This window comes from Symphalangus syndactylus, chromosome 11 (assembly GCF_028878055.3).
Source record: "Symphalangus syndactylus isolate Jambi chromosome 11, NHGRI_mSymSyn1-v2.1_pri, whole genome shotgun sequence".
Classification (NCBI taxonomy): Eukaryota; Metazoa; Chordata; class Mammalia; order Primates; family Hylobatidae; genus Symphalangus; species Symphalangus syndactylus.
Window position 1 is genome coordinate 64663075 of NC_072433.2, and position 7406 is coordinate 64670480.

General features: G+C 38.3%; 1 pseudogene; it reads left to right on the plus strand.

Annotated features, from left to right (window-relative positions):
• The first annotated feature begins 445 nt into the window (after window positions 1-445).
• On the plus strand, window positions 446-3779 carry LOC134731737 (high mobility group protein B1-like; annotated as a pseudogene).
• The last annotated feature ends 3627 nt before the right edge of the window (window positions 3780-7406 follow it).

The following is a 7406-nucleotide window of genomic DNA, read 5'->3' on the forward strand; positions in this document are numbered from 1 at the left end:
CTTCACCGAAGCAGCAACTGATACCCAGGCCTGGCTCTCAGGTTCTAAGTTCCCCTGATTTCAATATCACCCCCATGAATCTTTCTGGAATGTTTACATCTGATTAAATTCGTCAATGTCTGAGAGGCCTCTGTGTGTAGAGAGGCACAATCACTGCTATTTGTAGTCTGCTTACATCTTTATTAATTATATAATAAACAGAATTCTCTAAAAATTCAAATACTCCCTAAATGACTAAAAATAAAAACTTATACATTTAACAAATGTGACATTTTCCAAATATTTAAATATTAGTTTATAAACTAATTGATTATCCTAAATATATGTAATATATAGTATATAATATATATACTTCTAAAATCACAAATATCCTGTATCTAAGTCTTTTAAATGCTACAAATGCCTTAAAAGCAGAAACACACAAATGAATCATCACAATGATACATATAAAAAGTGATACATATACAAAGTGATGAAATATAGCTAAAAAGATTTCCAAGCAAAGTGTTGAAGATACCACCTGGTTTCTTCTTGGTGCTTGTAGTAAAATTCAAGAGGAGAGCGATAAATCGAGGGAAGAACTGTTAAACAAAAAGGAATCAAGGATGATTCTGAAAATTCTCAGTCTCTCCAGATGGCAAAAGATGTTAAAATTAAGAAATCACTTTTGAGCATGTGGCATACAGATAAGTCCTGGCCTAGAGAAAAAGCTAAGTAGTGATTGTACAAGCTTTTGTTAAAATCTCAGGAAGATTAAGGGATCAGAGTAGTATTCAGTCATACAAAGGGCCCTCTCCAGAGATTAATGGTGTATCTCACAGAACCCCTCAAATAATAGGGCCTTTTGGAAGCTTAATTGAGTTATCTTTCAACCATCTCAGCAGGAACTCAAGGTAGAAGAGGGCCTAGCTCAAAAAGAACCTTGGATGTGGCCTTTGTGTAAAGGGAAATTTACTGGAAACCCACAAAGTATTTAAGAAAAGTATTTCAGCAAAAACACTGCCAACTTAAACTGAAAGGGACAGAAAGAGTACAAAATGAAAGGAGGCTGTTAGATCTCCAAAATTCTACTGGCAGGAAGCAGAATGATAAAACTACTCAGCTGCAAACATGTGCTACTTTTCATGAAAAAAGGAAAGATGACTCAGAGGGTGGAACCAAGAGCTATGGTGAATTATTCCCAGCCCTTGAAATCTAATCAAAGAATTCTGACTGAAGTTTGCTAGGCTGGATTTTAAAACTACTTTGGACTGTAACTCCTTTTTATCTTCCATTGCCCACCTCTCCTTCTCTTTTTAACTAGAAATGTCTATAACTATTTTACTATATTCAATCCTTCATTGTGCATTAGGAGCAAGATGATTTGTCTTTAGTTTTATAGATTGAGAGGAACTACGCTCAAGGAGCCTCATGCATACCTGGACCTTATTTAAATGATGAGATGCTGGACTTCAAGCAGATGCTGTGATGATATGAGGTTCTCAGGGATCTTGGTAAATAATAAATGTATTTTGCATGTGAGAGGGACACAAATCATTGGAGGCCAAAAGGGTGAACTGAGGACAGATGCTAGGGTAGCTCCCACAATCCCCACCTCCTGGTTTCACCCTTGTGGGATCTCTCCATGAGTGTGGATGGAACCTGTGATTTGCTTCTAACTAGTAGAATTTGGCAAAAAATGATGAGATATATGTGATTATGTTTACATGATTATATTATATAAGATTCTGAGTACATTGAGCTGCATAGAGAGAGCATGGGGGCAAGTGAGAGCCAGGTGGGCACTGGACAACTCTGTGCCTCACTGAGGAAAAATAACTAAACACGGGCAAAAGAGATCCATGGAACCTGAGAAGCAAAGTGTTATTATATGCATTCTTTGGCAAACTTGTCAGGAGGCGCATAAGAAGAAGCACCCAGATGGTTCAGTCAACTTCTCAGTTTTCTAGGAAGTGCTCAGAGAGGTGCAAGACCATGTCTGCTAAAGATAAAGGGAAATTTGTAGACATGGCAAAGGCAAACAAGGCTCGTTATGAAAGACAAATGAAAACCTATATCCCTCCTAAAGATCTCCTTTAGGACAAAAAAGTAGTTCAAGGATCCCAATGCACCCAAGAGGCATTCTTTTGCTGTTTTCTTGTTCTGTTCTGAGTATTGCCTGAAAATCAAAGGAGAACATCCTGGCCTATCCACTGGTGAGTTGTAAAGAAATTGGAAGAGATGTGGAAGGGCACTGGCTCAGATGATAAGCAGCCTTATGAAAAGAAGGCTATGAAGCTGAAGGAAAAATATGAAAAGGATATTGCTGCATACTGAGCTAAAGGAAAGCCTGATGCAGCAAAAAAGGGAGTTGTCAAGGCTGAAAAAAGCAAAAAAAGGAAGAAGAGGAAGATGAAGATGATGATGATGATAATGAGTAAGTTGGTTCTAGCACAGTTTTTTTTCTTGTCTAGAAAGCATTTAAACCCCCTGTTTACAACTCCTTTTAAAGAAAGACATTGAGATGTAAGGCTGTGTAACATTTGTTTTTAAACTGCACAGTGTCTTTTTTGTATAGTTAACACACTATTGAATGTGGCTTTAGATAGCCCTGTCCTGGTGTATTTTCAATAGGCACTAACCTTGCCTGATACAGTATGGGGGTTGTAAACTGGCAAGGAAATTTAAAGCAAGTTCTTCTTAGTGCACAGCACAAATTAGTTATACATGGGGATGGTAGATTTTTTACTTTCACTTGTCTCTGATGCAGCTTATATGAAATAATTGTTGTTTTGTTAACTGAATACCACTCTGTAATTGCAAAAAAAAAAAGTGGCAGCTGTTTTGTTGACATTCTGAATTCTGAATGCTTCTAAGTGAATACGATTTTTTTATTAGTAAAAAAAATGTTCTAATCCATCTTTCCAGGAGATTCTCTCTCCCTTGCTGGCTTTGAAAAAGCAAGTTGCCATGTGAAGAGAGCCATATAGCATAGGAGCTGAAGGCAGCCTCCAACTGACAGCAAGAAAATGAGGTCCTCAATCTGACAACCTGCAAGAAACTGAATGCTCTAAAAGCACATGAGCTTGGGAGCAGATCTGACCCCAGCCAAATCTCTGAAGTCCACAGGCGGGAAATGAAGATCAGAAAAAGGCTATTGTCTTATGAATATGAGCCAGACTCCACAAAAGCTGGAGTCCTTCATTATGGAGCTAAACACATACACCTGGCTTAGGAGTCAGAAAAACTGGAAGAGAATTCAGGGAAGTAGAGAAATTGCAAGCCCAGATGCTGCTTCATACCAAAGAAGCAAGTCAGCAGATCAGCAACAATGTGTATCAGTTCCAAAATGACTTACACAGGTACCAAGACAAGACATTATATACACTTATATAGTCAAATACTTTAAAACTGTTAACAAACTTGCTACAATTGTCTCATTTGTCTTTTAACCTTAATATCACAGATCAAGTTTGTAATCTCAAAAGTTCACCCTGGCTGCGGTGTGGAGTATTCTCTTATCTGCTCATATTACATTGTGCTTATTCATTCATCAGTTAATGGAAATTTGGGTTGTTTCCTGATTTTGACTGTCATGAATAATGTTGCTGTAAACATTCATGTACAGTTTTGTGTGGACATGCTTTTCTTTCTCTTGGGTAGGTTCCTATGAGTGGAATCACTAGACTGTATGGTAAATGTATGTTTAACTTTTAAAGAAACTGTCAAACTGTTTTCTAACATGAACGGGCCATTTTACATTCTTATCAACAATATATGATGGTTTCAATTTTTCCACATCCTCACCAATATTTGGTATTGTCTCTCTTTTACATCATAACTATTTTAGTGGGGATGTAGTGATATCTTATTGTGGTTTTAATTTGTGTCTCCCTAATGACTAATGATATTGTGCATCTTTCCATATGCTTGTTAGCCATTTATGTACATTATTTAGTGAAATGGCTATTCAAATCTTTTGCCCACTTAAAAATCAAGTTGTTTTTCTTATTATTCAGTTGTAAGAGTTTTTTCTTTATTCTGTGCAAAAGTCCTTTATCAAGTCTATGATTTTTGAATATTTTCTCAGCCTAGAGCTTGTTTTTAAACATTTTTTTCTTAATGATCTTTTGAAGTGCAAAAGTTTAGTTTTGATGAAGTCTAATGTATCACTTCTTCCTTTAACTGTCATGATTTTTGTGTCATATCTAAGAACTCTTTACCCAACTCAAAGTTACCAAGGTATTTTCTTCCAGAAGTTTTGTAGTTTTAACTCTTCTATATAGGCCTGTGATCCATTTTTAATTCATTTTTTGCATATGATGTGAGAGAAGGGCCTAAGTTTATATTCGTACATGTGGATGTGCAATAGTTCCAGGATCACTTGCTGAGAAAAGACTATCCTTTCCCCATTGATTTTTTTGGCACCTTTGCCAAAAATCAATTGACCATAAATGGAAGGGTTTATATCTGAACTCTCAGTTCTTCTCCATTCATCTCTAAGGATATGTCTATGCTTACATCAATATCACAGTGTATTCATGTGGCTTTGTAGTAAATTTTGAAATTGGGTGATAGAAGTCTTTCAATTTTGTTCTTAGTTTTCAAAATAGTTTTGGCTATACTTTGCATTTTGATATAAATTTTAGGATCTGTGTGTGAAGTTTTACAAAAATGCTTGCTGGAATTTTGATATGAATTGTGTTGAATCTATAGATCTATTTGAGGGGGGAATTGCCACCTTCACAAGCTTGAGTCTTCCAATACATGGACAGGGAATGTCTCCATTTATTTAAATCTTTATTAATTTTTCTTAGTAATGTTTCACAATTTTTAGTGTAAAAGTCTTAAACTTTTATTACATTTATTGCCGTTTATTCTTTTTGATGCTTTGTGAATAGAATTTTTTTAATTTTTTTTTGGGCTTGACATTGCTGATATATACAAATACAATAGATTTTTAAAATACTGATCTTAGATCCTGCAGCTTTGCTAAATTCTTCGATTAGTTCTAGATATTTTCTGTATAGATTCCTTGGTGTTTTCTATACACAAGATTATGCCATCTGCAAATAGAAGCAGTTTTAATTCTTCCTTTACTCTCAGTCTGCTTTTAATGAGCTATTATGTCTTCTGTTCTGCATTGGTCAAACCCTCACCTGGATCACAGTATTTATTACTGACCATCACAGTTTCCTTGAGGAAATGAAACAAATTAAAAAGATAGAGTAATTATTACCATAATCCCTACATTCAGACACAATATTTATGAGCATATGGGGTAAATTCTTCCAGACACTCTTGCTAGAGGCTGTGTAGCAGAGCTTATGATGCACTGAGCCATATCCTCCAGCCACCAGATTCCAGTGTAGCTGTGGTGAACGTTGCCTTGCACTTTACCAGTGTCCATATAAGCTCACATCACAGCGTCTTTCTGTTTTGCTTTCTGGAGGTCAGGAAAGCCTGCTGAGCTATATGTAGACCCAACCCATATTTTCAAGGTAATACTCCTTAGTTGATAGAAGCCCTCAGTCGATGGGAATAGGATTTCATGGATTAATGCCCCAGCTCCCCCATCCTGCAGGACATAGAATGTGTGACTATCCAAGATGCTTGCAGCATGGTTTCTCGGAGTTCCCAATGGAATTGAATCCCAGCTGCATACAACTCTAACCCACTCAGTTATTAACTTTTCTCCCTTCCTCTTTCCCTTCACTTCTGTTTCCTAAGACTACTTCCCTCTGGCCGGGCGCGGTGGCTCACTCTTGTAATCCCAGCACTTTGGGAGGCCGAGGCGGGTGGATCACGAGGTCAGGAGATCGAGACCACGGTGAAACCCCGTCTCTACTAAAAATACAAAAAAAAAATTAGCCGGGCGTGGTGGCGGGCGCCTGTAGTCCCAGCTACTCGGAGAGGCTGAGGCAGGAGAATGGCGTGAACCCGGGAGGTGGAGCTTGCAGTGAGCCGAGATCGCGCCACTGCACTCCAGCCTGGGTGACAGAGCGAGACTCCGTCTCAAAAAATTAAAAAAAAAAAAAAAAAAGACTACTTCCCTCTAAATGATTTGCACCCAAGTCCTTGTCTCAAGGTCTTCTAGAGAAACCCAAACTAAGGCAGTTTGTCAAGGGACAAACTAGGGTACATCCTTGAAACAGCCATTAGGAGAGTGAGAGGTCCTGCAATGATGTAATATAAAAATAGTGAAAAAAGCTGAGAAAACTAGAGAAAGAGAAAACTTATGGAAATAATCATAGTCATCTTTAAATACCTGCAAAGCAATCAGATATAAGAGGACCAGAGGAGACACTGGTTTTAACTGAGCACCTTCTAGGTTATATACTAGCTACTATGCAGTGTGTTTATTCCATCCTTACAGCAACCCAGAGGCAATGAGAACTACCCTTATTTTTCAAATAAGAAAACTGAGGCACAGATGATTAAGGAATTTGCCAAGGTCCAAAGCTAGCAGGTATTGGAACTAGGATTCAAATCCAAGCCTGTCTGCCCCCTAACCTGTGTCTTGCTGCTGTGTGTGTTGCTTTGAAGGGCAAAACAGAGACCAGCAGGTAGACATTCTAAATCCATAGAATTGTGTTTATATGAATGCAGTGTGTGGCAGAGATTGTCTAGATGTTCATTAATGCTGTTTTCTCTGTTCTGTTTCTGGACATATAGGAACACTTCATGTCCTAGCCTCCTTTATAAGTAGATTGGGGCCATGTAACAGGGTTCTGGCAAATGGGAATGTGCAGATGTGATATGTGATGCTCCTGATTCATTCATTCTGTCCCTTTCTCTCTCTCCCTCTCAGCTAGCTGAAAGCAGAGAACCCAGCAGAGGATTCTGGGAAGGTCCTGGGGGATGGCAGAGCCAGCAGAGAGAGGGTATGGATCCACCAGGCATAGGGTGGAACACAGCACTATTGACCACAGTGAACTGGGGCATGGGCAATCAATAAACATATATTAGATTAAGCTACTGAGACTCGGGGATTTTTATACAACTGACATTCCCTAAGAAGCCATGAGCTTCCTGTCTCAGGAGGTGCACAAGCAGTGGTTGAATGTTCAACAGTCAAGAATGTTATAAAAAGAGGTTCCTGGAAGAGTGGACCTGATGGCCAGCAAAAATCATAGCTCACATTTATTGAGTTATTATGGATCAGGCATGTGCACATATTCTTTTATTTAAATCTACAATATGCTTTATCATGCTCATTTTATACATGAGGAACATAAGGCATGGAGAGGTTAGATAACGTGCCTAAGATCATGAAGCAAGCAAAGGGGAGAAAAGATACCCTTCTCACTCCTTCCAGACACCTCATTCACCACCACTCCCCACTGTCTCTAAAGCAAAAGTTATTTGAAGGCTTGGGGACTGGTTTGGTATTTATCCATGCAGGGCAGTCTGTTTTGTTTTTCTTT